This window comes from Podarcis pityusensis, assembly GCF_964106645.2.
Source record: "Podarcis pityusensis genome assembly, chromosome: 3".
NCBI lineage: Eukaryota > Metazoa > Chordata > Lepidosauria > Squamata > Lacertidae > Podarcis > Podarcis pityusensis.
The window spans coordinates 96760882-96774897 of NC_138026.1; the positions used below are offsets into that span (position 1 = coordinate 96760882).

Genomic DNA, 14016 nt, shown 5'->3' on the forward strand with positions numbered 1-14016 from the left:
TAAAATCACTAGAGGAGGCCAAGGAGCAGAGGCGGTTTTAGGGTAGTGCAATCGGTGCAGCCACACTGGGTGCTGTGCTGCAGGGGGCGCCACAACAATGCTGTGGAATGGAGTGAGAGAGGTGGGGCGCGCCAGATTCTAGCGTCACACAGGGCGCTGCTGAAATCTGAGAGCCCAAAGTCCACCACTGCACAGAGCAGGGCCAGTGAGAGTTGTGGTCTAAGGGACGTGGCTCGGATAGAGTTTTGAGAACCAGATAAAGAAGCTGGCAGGCTGCATTTAGCCCTTTGAACCTGAGATTTTCCATCTGTGCTCTATACCCACTTACCTGAGAATAAAGCCCATGGAACTCAATGGTGCTTCCTTCTGATTAGGCATGTGTAGAATTGCACTCCAAGTAACTTTGATTTAAATAACACAAACACACACACACACACACACACTGGCCCTGCCCTGCTGCTATGGAGTCTGAGAATTCTCGCCTGGAACACTTTTCTTGAATTATTGGGAAAATTATAATCAAAAATAGGAAACATGGCTCTATAAATAAGAACACATCAGCATCTCAGTCTCCAGGAATAAATGAGAGAAAATTCCAAAATGTTGAGAAAAAACAATGGTGCTTTTAGTCTACAACTTGAGTCTGTTATCTTGCTTGATGTCTTTTTTATTTTTATGGTTGATCACCTAGTGAAAACTATTTGGCTCAGTGTGCTGCTTTAGCAACTGTAAGCCATAAAGTATTAAAACATGTTAGCTCATGCTTCATGACAACAGGTTTGTTTTCCAGCATTGTGTAATCCAAATTCCTTTTCCAAAAGAAAAAAAGAAAAGAACAATTACTAAATGTAACTATTAGTTGGCACATCAGACATTGGAAAAATAAACTTACGTATTAATTATGGCGCACATCACAAAATTTAAAAAGTACCGTCTTGCGCAGCATGAATGCCATTGGCTGTAGCTTCTGATAATGTACATGTTGTGTATTAAGAGTTCTGAAAGGATATTTGGTGCCTGTGCAACACCCAGAATTTGTACACATGACATTGGTCCCAAGATGGTTGTACATGAGAAGTGAGCCTTGAGATTCTGTGTCTTCCCACACATATACAGTGGTACCTCGGGTTTAGAACTTAATTCATTCTGGATGTCCGTTCTTAACCTGGAACTGTTCTTAACCTGAAGCACCACTTTAGCTAATGGGGCCTCCTGCTGCTGCCATGCTGCCAGAGCATGATTTCTGTTCTCATCCTGAAGCAAAGTTCTTAACCCGAGGTACTATTTCTGGGTTAGCGGAGTCTGTAACCTGAAGTGTATGTAACCTGAAGCATATGTAACCCGAGGTACCACTGTAGTTTGAACCATATGATCCAGTCTGTACTCTTCATCAGAGGCTATTTCCATATGCTCCACCTGAGAGTGATGTGGAGGGTGGCCACATGAGAACAGGCCTTTTCCGTGGCTCCCCCGTGTCTGTAGAACTCTCTCCCTAGGGAGATATGCCTGGCACCATCCATGTGTTTCAGCAGCAGGCAAATACCTTTCTAGGCCTTTGGTTAATTAGCAGTGGTACTCATCTTTTAGTGGGTAGGCCTTGTCTTTACTAATATGTTGCTGGATGAGCATTTTATGTATTTTGTACTGTTCATCATTTTACTTTTTTCTGGTTTTAAATTGCCTTTATGTCTTGTATTTCACCTTGTCAGGTCACTTTCCACAGCCAGGTGATTGCCTCTGTCTATCTGCCATTTCCTCTCCTTCAAGTGGAAGAAGACTGGGCAATGCGAAAGGTCACAACTGTAGCCTGGTACTGTACGTTCTGTTGGGAAAGAGGAAAAGGCCCACCTTTATAGCTGCTCACTTGCCATGTACTTTTGTGATCACAGATGGTCCATAGCCAATGGCAACATCATTATCTCATTGGGTCTCACAAGTGCTAGTTGGTGGGTCCTGCTGATGTCATTATGCATGACATGTTAAAGCATTAACTGCAGTACAACACATGAGAAGGCAGAGTGGAGGACCTTGCAACCTATGCTTGTTGTGAACTGCTGTTGTGGATTAATGATGCAATTGCCAAAGTGTGCATTTAATTTCCTCTGACCTTACTCTCTATACAGTGGTACCTTGGGTTAAGTACTTAATTCGTTCCAGAAGTCCGTTCTTAACCTGAAACTGTTCTTAACCTGAAGCACCACTTTAGCTAGTGGGGCCTCCCGCGCCGCCGGAGCACGATTTCTGTTCTCATCCTGAAGCAAAGTTCTTAACCCGAGGTACTATTTCTGGGTTAGCGGAGTCTGTAACCTGAAGCGTCTGTAACCTGAAGCGTCTGTAACCCGAGGTACCACTGTATTCCTCTTCACCAGTTCGTATGCCATTATGCAATTTGGTACTTTTTAAGGTGCCACAATACATTACTGCTTGTTCAGAAAAACCCCTGTTATGTACTGAGTTGAATAGGATCCAAAAGGCAGCAGTCTGATTGGTCCTAGAACAATAGGGTCCAGAATGCAGCAGTCTGATTGGTTCTAGAACAATAGGGTCCAGAATGCAGCAGTCTGATTGGTCCACAGGAGCCACCCAATCCAGCTCCAGGTGGAAGTGAATCCGCAACCCGATTGGGCTACAGGTGAATCCCAGAATTAGCCAATCACGTCAGGCCCATTGTGTAAATAATGTACATAAAGCAGACATTCTGGGGGAACTTCCATTCCTCCTCACCACTATGAGCTGAATAAAGAGCATGAAATCTACTCTCGACTCCGAGTATATTTCAACCCCCAAAGACATTTAAGTGTTCATTGGATAAGGCAGGGACTGAAGCTGCTCTCATCTACCTAGAGATTCAAGCCCTCCCCTTGCCACCCAGGCAAACATGAAAACTTCTGCTCAACCTGGGAGGTCTGGCAACTCTATGTGGACCAGACCTTAGTAAATTCTTCGGGTTTAAGACCTTTTGCTGCACCCAAAGTCGAGATGCAGAGTACCCAAGCCTGATCCAGTTATTTATTAATCAAGTACATTTATACAATTCATATGTTTACTTCAAGCACTATATATTCCATGCATCACCAGGATTAAATAACCACTTTTAAGAGCCATATCTATAACATAAATATGCAGGATTTATCTCGATGTGAAATTTATGCCCAATATCCCCATAGGTTTAGCAGCCATCATTGGAAACACACCTAAATTTGCAATTTTAGATGCATACTCTAAACTCATAAAAGTGTGTGCATCTTCAGAAAATGCCAAGGGAATTGTCTTATTAAGTAGCCCTTACTTTCTCAAGCTCTGTTCATTTAAAAATTCGATAGTTTTGGTTCAAAATCCCATACCAGCATTTCTCAATCCATTACCAAGGAAATCAAAGCTAGATGAAAGTGTATATGAATATATATATATGTGTGTGTGTGTGTGTGTGTATATATATATATATATATGGTAGATTTTATTTCAGAGTGAAAAGACCATCCGCCTCCAGTTTTGTGGCTTATGCCATAATTTACAGTACTACAAACCAATTTTGTTTTTTTTAAATATTTATTTATACAACAAGAAAAAAAACACAAAAAACACAAATACCAAATTACACACAAATTACAAAAATAACCATAGACACAAAATTTTCTTGGCAAACAATAAAACATCTATTGGTCTTAACACTAAAGACCCAACTTCCCGTCTATTCCATATTTCAAATTCATATTACTTATTGCCAATACACATTTTTTTCATAATTAAACTTCCATAAATTTTCCCATTGGGCCATGGTTATTGAATGGCGAAAATCCTGGGACCACCTCACCATTGCAACATCACCAAATCAATTTTGTTTGTTTTTGCATCAACATGCGACATTTGAAACTCCGGTGTATCAAGTAAAAAAACAAAATCAGAGGCAAATTGTTATGCTTTTTATTTGATACGTAGGCATTTGAAATGCCACATATTGATGAAAAAAACAAAAAAAAAATACTTGTACCACTGTAAATGATGGAATAAAAAAAGAAATGGGCTGGTCTTTAAGGTTCTGCAAAAGTGTTATTTTCACTGCAACAGAGTAACAGTTGCCTCTCTAGAACGTATTGTTCTGCAGCTATAAAAAGATTACCTTTTGAAAAATGTACCAACTCTCCCATATTCTGAAGGATACCAATACAAAAACATGAGCACTTGAACACTGGTGAGCCTTGAGCAAATTATGCTTTTGATTTATATAAAATCTTGTTAAATATCCAAAATGGTGGTTTAAAAAAGTATGGGGGAAAGATCTGGGAAGCGTAATTGAAGACAAAGATTGGGACAAATTGAGGTCAAGCAACCCTGAGATGGTTTCTGCTAATATTAAAGAGGCCACTCAAAAAATATCACATCAGTGGTAAAGGGCGCACATGGAATGGGCTCTCATTACCTCCACGATCAGTTGTGTTTTGGAGGAGATGTGGGATTAAAGGTACATATCATCACCTCTGGTGTGAATGCACTCTGATATGAGGGCTTGGTCTTATGTACAAAATGAAATGATTAGTATTACAGATGATAATAGTGAATTTACTCTAGCATTATTTTTGCTTATGGGACATAATAAGGATATCAAGTCTAAGGACTTAATTTCACACTTTCAAATTGTGCAAAAACTTGGCAGTGCAAAAACTCTGGACAGCCATAACTTACCAACAAAGTACAGAACGATTTAGACGTTAGCAATAGTGGAGAAAATTACACATAATATCTGAGCTTCATAAGGAAAAGAAAAGCCACTATAATTTTACGTCACCTGGCATGACTTTATTACACGTGCATCCAGCAAAGACCTAAACACACACACCAGCAGTTATGGACTTTTGGCAACTTCAGTGTATATAAATTGAAATCTGGGACTGTTAATTCTTTGCTGTGCCTTCTATATTGTGTGGGTTTTTTGTTTTCCTTTTCCTATGTTTTATTTAGTATTTTTTTTTGCTTTTGAATTAAAAAAAGAACATCAGGAATAGATAGATAGATATAGATAGATATATAATAGATAGATAGATAGATAGATAGATAGATATAGATAGATGGCTTCACACACTTTTTTTAATAAAATATTGAGATTTTCAAAATGTTATAAGATAAAAATAAAAAAAGAAGAAAATACAAAATAAAAATGGTTAGCTAAGTAGACAAAGAGAAAAACAAACCACCTCCAACAATGCGAATACAAATTCAAAGTAAGAAAAAAAACAGAAAAAAACAAAAATGCACCACAAACATTTGAGAACATTTAAAAACAAATTCATTATTCTCAAATCCTCAACTGTCTTTACCTTCTTTCTTTGACCTCCTCCTCCTCCCTTTCTTTGTATCCTAGTTATTAATTATCCCAGCAAATCCTTTCAATATTTCATAATATTCTGTCATTACATTACCTTAAATTGTTTTCATCTTATCTTTCTATAAAAAACAACCCTGAAACTTAAAGCTTATCCTTACCAACTTCTCATAACCATAATATTCTTTCATAATTCTTTAAGCATCTTTACTAAAGCCGAGTAATTTCATTCCAACATTTTTCTAACATTCATCAATTTTATAAAACAGTCCTAATAGTAAAAAAAAAAGAAATACAAACAAATCCAATCTTCATCCAGCGTCCCTTCCTCCTGGTCCCGGGTTTTGTCAGTCCTTGTTATCCCGTCGATCTAGCGCATTAACCTGGCAACCTTATATCCGAGGCCCTCAAGTCTCTTCCATGTCCCTTCCGCAGCTCTTCTTCATACAGTATTTGTAACTGTATTTTCCCTTGTCTCCTGCTCGTGGAAGCTCCAGCTTGGCAATATTTTTGACCCTTCTCGACAGATCAGCCCCTTTTCCATATTCAACACTAAATTCCATGTGATATTTAAAAACATGTTTCAAAAACCCTCCAAAATTAAGAGCCCCCACAATCCCAAACATCTCACGGCCCATTGCCAGATTTGAAAAGTCCAAACATCCCAGCATAGGGGGGTCAATCCAGCCCCCCATTTCCAAGCCAAACCAAACTTTTTCTTTCCAAATCTGGCTTTTTCCAAGTTCATTTGTCAAATCCGAAAGCTCATATTCCTGTTGGGCCTGTTCTGTCAGGACACACTCCTGATTTAATTCCTGGGTGGGCTCCACATATTTTCCCACTGTCTGTTCAAAATTTCCCACTGCCTGTTCAAAATTTCTAGTCGAAGTCGCCATCAAATTCATCTTCTCATGTAACTGTTCCAGTAGGGCATTTGTTTTATAGAAAGCACACAACAGAGCTTCTGAATACATTGTCCTGCAAGGTCAAATGTCTATTCCCACAATTGTAATCTGTAACAGCTGCCGGCTCCCTGGAATTGGTTACAGTTTCACAGTCTCCCTCTAGGGGGAAAACTTCTATTTGTTCTTGCAACAAAGTTTTCCTTTTTGAGATATTTTGTCAATATTTGGTCCTTTAAAATGCGAAGGGAAACAGTGGAATCACTATGTTTCTCTTCTTTTAGCTATCTGTCAAAAGCGTTTGTCTCTGGTCAATGAGCTTCAAACGTCAGTCCTGACACCCCGCTCCAGGATCAGGACGGTGGAAAGTTACTTTACTTTAAACTCACTTTAAACAGTCCGAAAAAGATCCCCCTTCTTCTCCTGCTGTCGAAGAGGGGTTCCACAATTTTAAATGATGAAATCCAATCTTTTAAAGGCGATTTTCTGAGCTCTAGTTTACGTTGTCTGTGCTTTATTCTGTCTACAAAAGAACGGAAGGCTGACTTCCTGTTTAGACCTTCCCGTTCAGTACCAAATTGAAATAAATTTTTAAATCCAGTTCCTTTCTGCTCGCAAGTCCTTATTTAAGGTCCAGTTGTTCAAAGTTTAAGTACTCACGGGTGCTTATTTTAGAGTCCAAATTGTCCCAGGAAAAAGGCAGCGCTCTCCGGCAACGGCTATGCGGCTTCGCTCCACGGAAATAGCAGTTGACTCACAGCACCGCGCCACTTCCCCCTCTTCGCTTCGGAGCCCGTTAGTGGGTTCCTTTGCGGGTTGGGGGGGCGCTAAGGGTGCCCGCCGAGTCCCATGGTCACAGGCTTCATCCGCGTGTGATTTTTAAAAGGGTCCCCGCTTCGCCGTAGCGGAGAAGACTCGTTTCACGCGGAGCTAGTTCCTCCAGTTCAGAGGGAGTCCGCCATTGCTGATGGCGCCACCCCGGAAGTCCGGCTTCACACACACTTAGACCTGCTCATCCAGGTCTTATCTTCTTATCTGTGTTCCTTGCAGGAGTTCCACCCCAAATCTGGAATGTTTCTTCTTTTCCTTCCTTCCTTTTACCAACTCAGGGTGTGACATGCAAAACTCCCCAGGGCATTGTGCTATGCAGCACAACAAACAGTATAACCTGGTTAATATTACCTTGGAACCTTTTTCAAAAGTTCCCATTTGTATGGAGAGATTTCAATATGTATACTGAAGGTCATCCAGAATTTAATGCCATGGAGGCAATCTCTACAGGCCCATTTAAACATGAAGATCATTACATGGCAGTGGCTGAATTACACTTCCTTCCAGCAATTCTCTGCAAAGGGTAGAGCATGTAGCCATTCTAGATTTCAGTACATTCCAGGTGAAATATACTCAGAGTGTGAATTTCATGCTCTTTATTCAGCTCATAGTAGCAATGAATGAAGCTTTCCTCAAAACGTCTAGCTATATATACATTATTTACACTATGGGCCCTGCATGATTGGCTAATTCCGGGCTGCTCCTGTAGGCCAGTCAGGTTGCTGATTCACTTCATCCAGAAGCCTGATTGGCTGCCCCAGCAGGCCAATCAGGTCGCTGATTCACTTCCACCTGGAGCTGGATTAGGTGGCTCCTGCGGACCAATCAGACTGCTGCATTCTGGATCCTATTGTTCTAGGATTCAGCTCAGTACATAACACCAGGTATGCATCAAACAATTACTGCAGAGCTGCTGTAGCTTTTAGCAGCATTCATTTATTTGTTTTTGCAAGGTAAGGAAAGTACATCCACACCATGCAATGTAGAACCCTTAAAGAGCTACAAATACCAGCACCCTTAACAAACTACAGCTCCCAGAATTCTTTGGGGGAATCCATGACTGTTAAAAGTGGTATACAAGTGCTTTAAATGTACAGTGTGGATGTGACCATAGGGGGCATAAGTTAAGAGCCAAATGTTTTATCACATGTGGCCTACCCAGATGCTTAGAAAGTTGAGTTAATTTTAATCTTGTCTTGGTATTTTAATTTTTGTATGTTTTAAAGTACAGTTGGAAGACAGGAGAAGTACCATCAAAAGCACAATGACAAGAAAAGTTGATGAACTCTGCAGTTAGCAAAGTTAACGGACAAACTGCGTGAAAAGGACAATAGTGACTTTGAAAAAGAATGGGAACTCTTTACAATATATTCGCAGAAACAACAGAAAGAAATGGTCTCGCTGGCAGGATTTAAACATTTTCAATTTTATTTACAGAGAACAAGAAGTATAAGTGTGATAACATAAAATTGTATATAAACAGCAGAATGTATCATCTGATGTAATAAACCAGAAATGGTAGTTGAGGGAAGTCAACAGGGAGGGGGGGAATTGGAAAACCTATGTTTAACAATGATATTGGATATTTGTTTTGAGAAAAGAAAATTAATAAAAATTATTATAAAATAAAATACAGTACAGTTGTGAATTTTTCTCGAGGGTGGCTCTCATTTACTCTCCATCTACTGTATGGGATGAGTTTTCTAAGAACATGGTTGGTGCAACATCTGGAAAGGCCAATTTGTTGGCTTGTCCAAATCCAAAAATAATACCAGAAATTGTCCAAATCCAAAAATTACCAGAGGGCCACAGGTTCACCACCCCTCCCATAATTATGAATTATGGTAATTGTTGGAATCCAGCTCCTATTTGTTCTAGCCAGTGGTCAATGGGGGTTTGTTCTGCCAAGAATAGATATTATCTTTGGATTTGGAAAGCCAACAAGCATGCCAGGTTTGTTCCTTGATAATACAGGTAGGAAGTGAAAACAAGGAACAAAAGGAAAAGCAGAAAACTAATAATTTATATCCCTTTAGTCACTGGGAAGCCCTCGGAACAATGGGCAGGTTCCTGAAATAGCCATCTTCCATAGTCTTGATCTATGCTAAGATTCATGGAGTTTCCAAGGCCCTTTTATTTTTTTTTGCAAACTTAAAACATTCTCTGGGACTAAGTGACTAGACACCAGCACTCCTTTAACTGGTGGCTGATCTTGAAGCCCTGCTGCCCATGACTAAGTGATAGACAAGAAATTAACCACCTTATCAGCAGGTGTCCAAACCTAGGATAAGAGATGCAGTTGGCTAACTAAAGGGTCCCAGACCCCCTCCAAAAGAATGCTCTGGGTATGAGGTGCCATTGCTGTATGTACACCTCAAACTTCTCACAATACCAAGGCATTCCACGTTACCATTTCAGAGTTGTGGCCAAACATCTGGAGGGCCAGTGGCATAGCTGTCAAGTGTCCCATATTTGGCAGGACAGTCCCTTATCCCAGAGCCATGTCCCGCTGTTGTCCCTTATTGATGAGGCTTCGTTTGGCTGCTGGCTGGGCTTTCTGCCTTTGGCCCGAAAAATCCCTTATTTTGGCTGCTGATCCCTTATTTTCGAGGCTGCTGGTCCCTTATTTTCAAATCTGTAAGTTGACAGCTATGGCCAGTGGTTCCTCAACCCTGCATCATAGCTTTAATGTAACTATAAAGCACTACTATTATTGATTCTAACTTCTTGTTCTAACCATATTCCCTTGGTAGTGATACTTCCAACAGGGCTTTCTTTCATGTGTATATGCCTACAATTGCATCTGAAACCTGTGACCACAAACAATATTCAAGGTTCATCTCCTTCCCCAGAATTTCTAGAAGTCAACTCTCTGACTGTTTGTGAGTGTATGATGCATCTTGTCTGCAGTGCACATACGTAGAAATGTATATAAGGGCATATCAACATGTGAATTCTACACTAAACCACCATGCACAGCCAGGCAGGGGTATGTTTTGAGCTGTTAACATATTGTAATACAATTGTTTTTCTCTCTAGCAACAAATACCATTGTGTTTGACTTTGAAGTGAATTGAGGGCAGGCTCATGTAAAGCAAATAAACATAGCACCATTGATATGGGATGGGCAATTCAAATCCCTATTGCGGCATTGGACTTAGCAGAGAGGTTCAAAATCCAATATGATGAAAAAATATTCCATCCCTGCTAGCATTTTGCGCTCCAAAACAAAACAAAACAAAACTTTTTTTCAATTTTGATTTTCATGAGGAAACAACAATGAACAGGTAACTTCCTCCTCAACCCTCTGAAGGACAAGCAACTGAAAAGCTTTTGAGACTATCTAAAGTAGAAGAAATTAAGAGTCCAAATGGCAGGCCTTTTTTTAAACCTGTGGCGACTGCCACCAGATTGGATCAGGCTGGCTAGCAGACCACTAGGGTAGGATCAGGCATGTGGGTTGATGGTCCACCACGTGGTATATAGGAAGCAGAGCAGGCCTTGACAATATGTAAAGGCCGGAGTGGCACTTGATGTGACATAATGGCGTTTCAAGTATATCCCAATGTCTTCTGTGAAAAGCTTGTGGGCATGTGGCAATATCCCCGAGTTTCTTGGGAAGAAGGATCCACCTCCGCAGCTCTGTGGGGAAGAATGGGGAGTCTCCTAACACCTCCCAGCACCCTTAACAAAGACCCACGACTGATCCCGCTTTAAATGCAAAGTGCAGATGGAGCCTTAAGTTCCTTCCCGGGAGTTGGAAGCTATTCTTTTTACAATGCAGGCTAAGGACAGAACTGTGAAGGCCTTTCCCTGCAACCAGGCCTGCGAGGCGGTTTTCAAAGGAAATCTTTCATAAAAGGGGCGAGACGAAGCCTGGCTTCGTCCGCCAAGTCCCGCCACCCCTCTCAAACTCCGCTCCCACCCGCGGAGGAGAAAAGCCGCCACCTTCCCTTTCGGCTTCTTTTTTTTCCAGGCCGCCTTCTCTCCAAGCCCAAACTTCCTTAAAAGTCAGGGAAGCGCCTCCCTCCCCATGTCTGCGACACACAAAACACAACGGCGCGACTTTCCCGGTTCTTTGCGGCAGGAGGACCCTTACAGATCCCAAGTGTGTCGTCCCCCCCCTCCACCCCAGGCTTATTCGCCAGCGATCGGGTCTTTGCTCTCCTCTCGCCCACTGTGCCCGCGGTTGCAGCGCGCCTTCCTGCAGAGCAATCCCCACCCGCGTTGCGATCCACCTCGGCGCCTCCCTCCTCCTCCTCCCTCCCTTGGCATCTGCTCTGCCCTCCTCGGGAGAGAGTCGCACTTGGAAGGCATCATCCTTGGCTTGGGCTGGACGAACAGCCCATTCCCCCCCCCCTTCCACACTCCTCTCTTCCATTCATTTGCTATATACATATATGTATAGTGTGAGCCGTGTAAAAAAAAAGGGGGGGTGGGGAGGGAAAAGAGGTGAGAAAGAAAGAAAGAAAGAAAGAAAGAAAGAAAGAAAGAAAGAAAGAAAGAAAGCCAAGTCCCCGCCGACGTCTCCTGCCCTGCCGTGGCAGCGGCCGCTCCGCATTCTTGGCATTCCTGGGCCGTGACTCCGAGGTCGGCGGCTGCTTCTCCAAGCAGCTCCGCGTTACGCGCCAGAGAAAGAGCGCCGTGCGCGTGCGCGCGCGCGCTTCCCCACCGCCACTCCGGCTCCTCCTCGCTTTATAATCCGGACTCCAATCCCCTCCCTCACGTCCTTTCCCCACCCTCCTGGCTCCCTAACCGCCCCCTGTCCCAGAGCCCGTCCTGCCCTCCTTCCCGAATTTTATGCCTCCTCTCTCAAACTTCTCCAAACTTTCCCCAGCGCCGCTGGGACGCACGAGTGTGTTTCTTAGCGAAGGGGGAGGAGAAGGCGGAGTCGGTTTTCCTTCTCTTTCTCTCCCTGTTTGCTACTCCCCAACAAAACTTCGCCACCATCCAGATTCTCCCTTTTCTCACAGCACCGCCCCCCCCCCCGCGTCTCCAGCTATTATTATTAGATTATTGCAGCGATCAACTTAAAACTTTCTTCCCCTTGCTGCGTGGTGGATATTTTTTGGTGAAGAAGGAAACTTTGCGCATCCATCGCTGGATCTTCCTCACGGAGTTTTGTATGCGTGCGTGTGTGCTTTGCATAAAAGCTTTACTTTTCTCTTGGGGGCGGAGAAAGGAAGGGATCCCAGCGAACGAGGCGCGTTGGGGAGAAGAAGCTGCTTTTGGGTGACCCAAGAAACAGGTAAGTGCTGGGATCGAAGCGGGGGGTGGCGAATTTGAAGAGTTTGGACGCAGTTTATAGCATTAAACAGGAAGCTGGAATCTTGTGATAAGACGATGCTGTGTGTTTTGCGTTGGGGGGGGGAAGTCTGCCTATAAAATGTGGGAGCAGTTGGCATGCAGTTTCTGAGACCAGCTTCTACCTCTTTTACTCTCCCCCCTTCCACCCCGCCCCGATTTTAAATAGGGTTGGCTAATGTGCACGCTTTGCATTTAGAGGGAGTCCTGAAACTCAAAGGGCCTTTTAGACAAAACACCACTTTTGTAACCTACAGTGCATGCCTACTCGAAAGTAAGTCTCATTAGGTTCAGTGGAACTTGCTCCCAGGTAAGCAGGTTTGGGATCGCATTCCTTTGCTTCTTTCTGTTGTTTGTTTTGAAGCCGGTAAACAGATGAACGAACTTCTCTGCTCCGTGGATCTTTTGCTCAACTTTCAGACAGCTCCCCTCCCACTCTCTGCTGGGTGAATTTACCTTCTTGCTCTTTGTTAGTTACCAGTCAAGTCTATACTGGTCACCCAGCGCTGGCAAACTGCGGTGTCAAGAAGCAAGGAATGTGGTGGCGTCTGCTTGTGTTCCTTGTCTGACAAAATCTATTAATCTAAAAAATAAAAAAAAGTTTCCAAAAGCTATCTTTTAAGGGATGAGTCACTGGCGGTCCAGTATATACACAGAATAAGGTTTCTCTCTGTGTGTGTGTGCACTTAAACATTGTAAATGGGATGAGGTTTGCTAGTTTTGAACTCTGTGGGCAAAAGGGCCCTTTTGATTACAAGTTTCTTTCTTTGTAGTCTCTTGGAATGTGGATAATGAAAGGTGCGGATAATGAAGGGAAGGTGTCAGATACGGAATGTCTTTAAATATTTCGCCCTGTGATGTCTTTCTTCCTGTGAAATGTGCATGCTGAAAAGTTTATGTAATAGGGAGACTTGTTTTATATTTGCAATGTTTATTTTAGAAATAAAGCACACACAAGTGGTTTCTTGCACTGTAGATCCTAGTCATGTGTGGACTTTTACAAGCTCTAGCCATTAGGAATGCAAGGAAAGCCAAGGTGGATCAAACCTAGAGTCCACCTAGTTCAATTGTGGCCACCTAGTTGCATCAGGGAAAACAGTAGGGCACAAAGGTAGCTGCCCTTGTTGCTTGATGCTGGCAGTTCATATATTTGCATGCTGGAATGTTTTGTCCACAACTTGCGTTGCTAATGTATATAATGTGGTCTCCACCAGCTGGATTTCCCAGTGGATATGAGAGGTGGATCTACTGTATTCAGGCCGTGCTTAGCAGTAGTCTGTGAAAGAATGTCTAGATCTGGACTTTTTTTGGTTTGCACATAAATGCGGATCACTGGACTGCTGAGACTGATAATTGTGCAAGAGATGCCTGGCTGCGGAATATGTGAACCGGTTTAAGTGAAAAGCAGTGTGTCTGGGCCAACATAATAGTGATGGCTCATACATACAGGCGCCACTTGATATTGTAGTCATCCTATGATAGCCAGGGACGTGTGAACCAGACAAGCTGCGTGGTGAGGTAACTTGGGCAAGGGGGTGGTGACTTACTCGAAGCAGATCACTCAACTTTGGGGTCTCCGGCAACTAAGCCCAGCATATTGTCCATCATTAGTGATTTTTGGATCTGGCTTGTGGTCACGGTGAATGAGGGCCTGGGTGC

The 14016-nt window shown here is 42.7% G+C and overlaps 1 protein-coding gene and 2 long non-coding RNA genes across 4 annotated transcripts in view; 2 read left to right on the plus strand and 1 right to left on the minus strand.

Moving 5' to 3' along the window:
- The first annotated feature begins 1707 nt into the window (after window positions 1-1707).
- On the plus strand, window positions 1708-10301 carry LOC308474407. Its single transcript, XR_013984703.1, has 2 exons — window positions 1708-1810; window positions 8285-10301. It is a non-coding gene; the product is annotated as an uncharacterized lncRNA (long non-coding RNA).
- LOC308474402 lies at window positions 8464-11253 on the minus strand. Its single transcript, XR_013984698.1, has 2 exons — window positions 9701-11253; window positions 8464-9487 (listed from the first exon to the last, which is right to left on the minus strand). It is a non-coding gene; the product is annotated as an uncharacterized lncRNA (long non-coding RNA).
- A 221-nt stretch (window positions 11254-11474) lies between these two features.
- PTPN14 (protein tyrosine phosphatase non-receptor type 14) overlaps window positions 11475-14016 on the plus strand; it is a 119025-nt gene continuing 116483 nt past the window's right edge. For both annotated transcript variants that reach the window (XM_081000497.1, XM_081000498.1), the window contains exon 1: window positions 11475-12301. The gene's annotated coding sequence lies outside the window, so the exon portion shown is untranslated. The remainder of the gene's footprint in view (window positions 12302-14016) is intronic.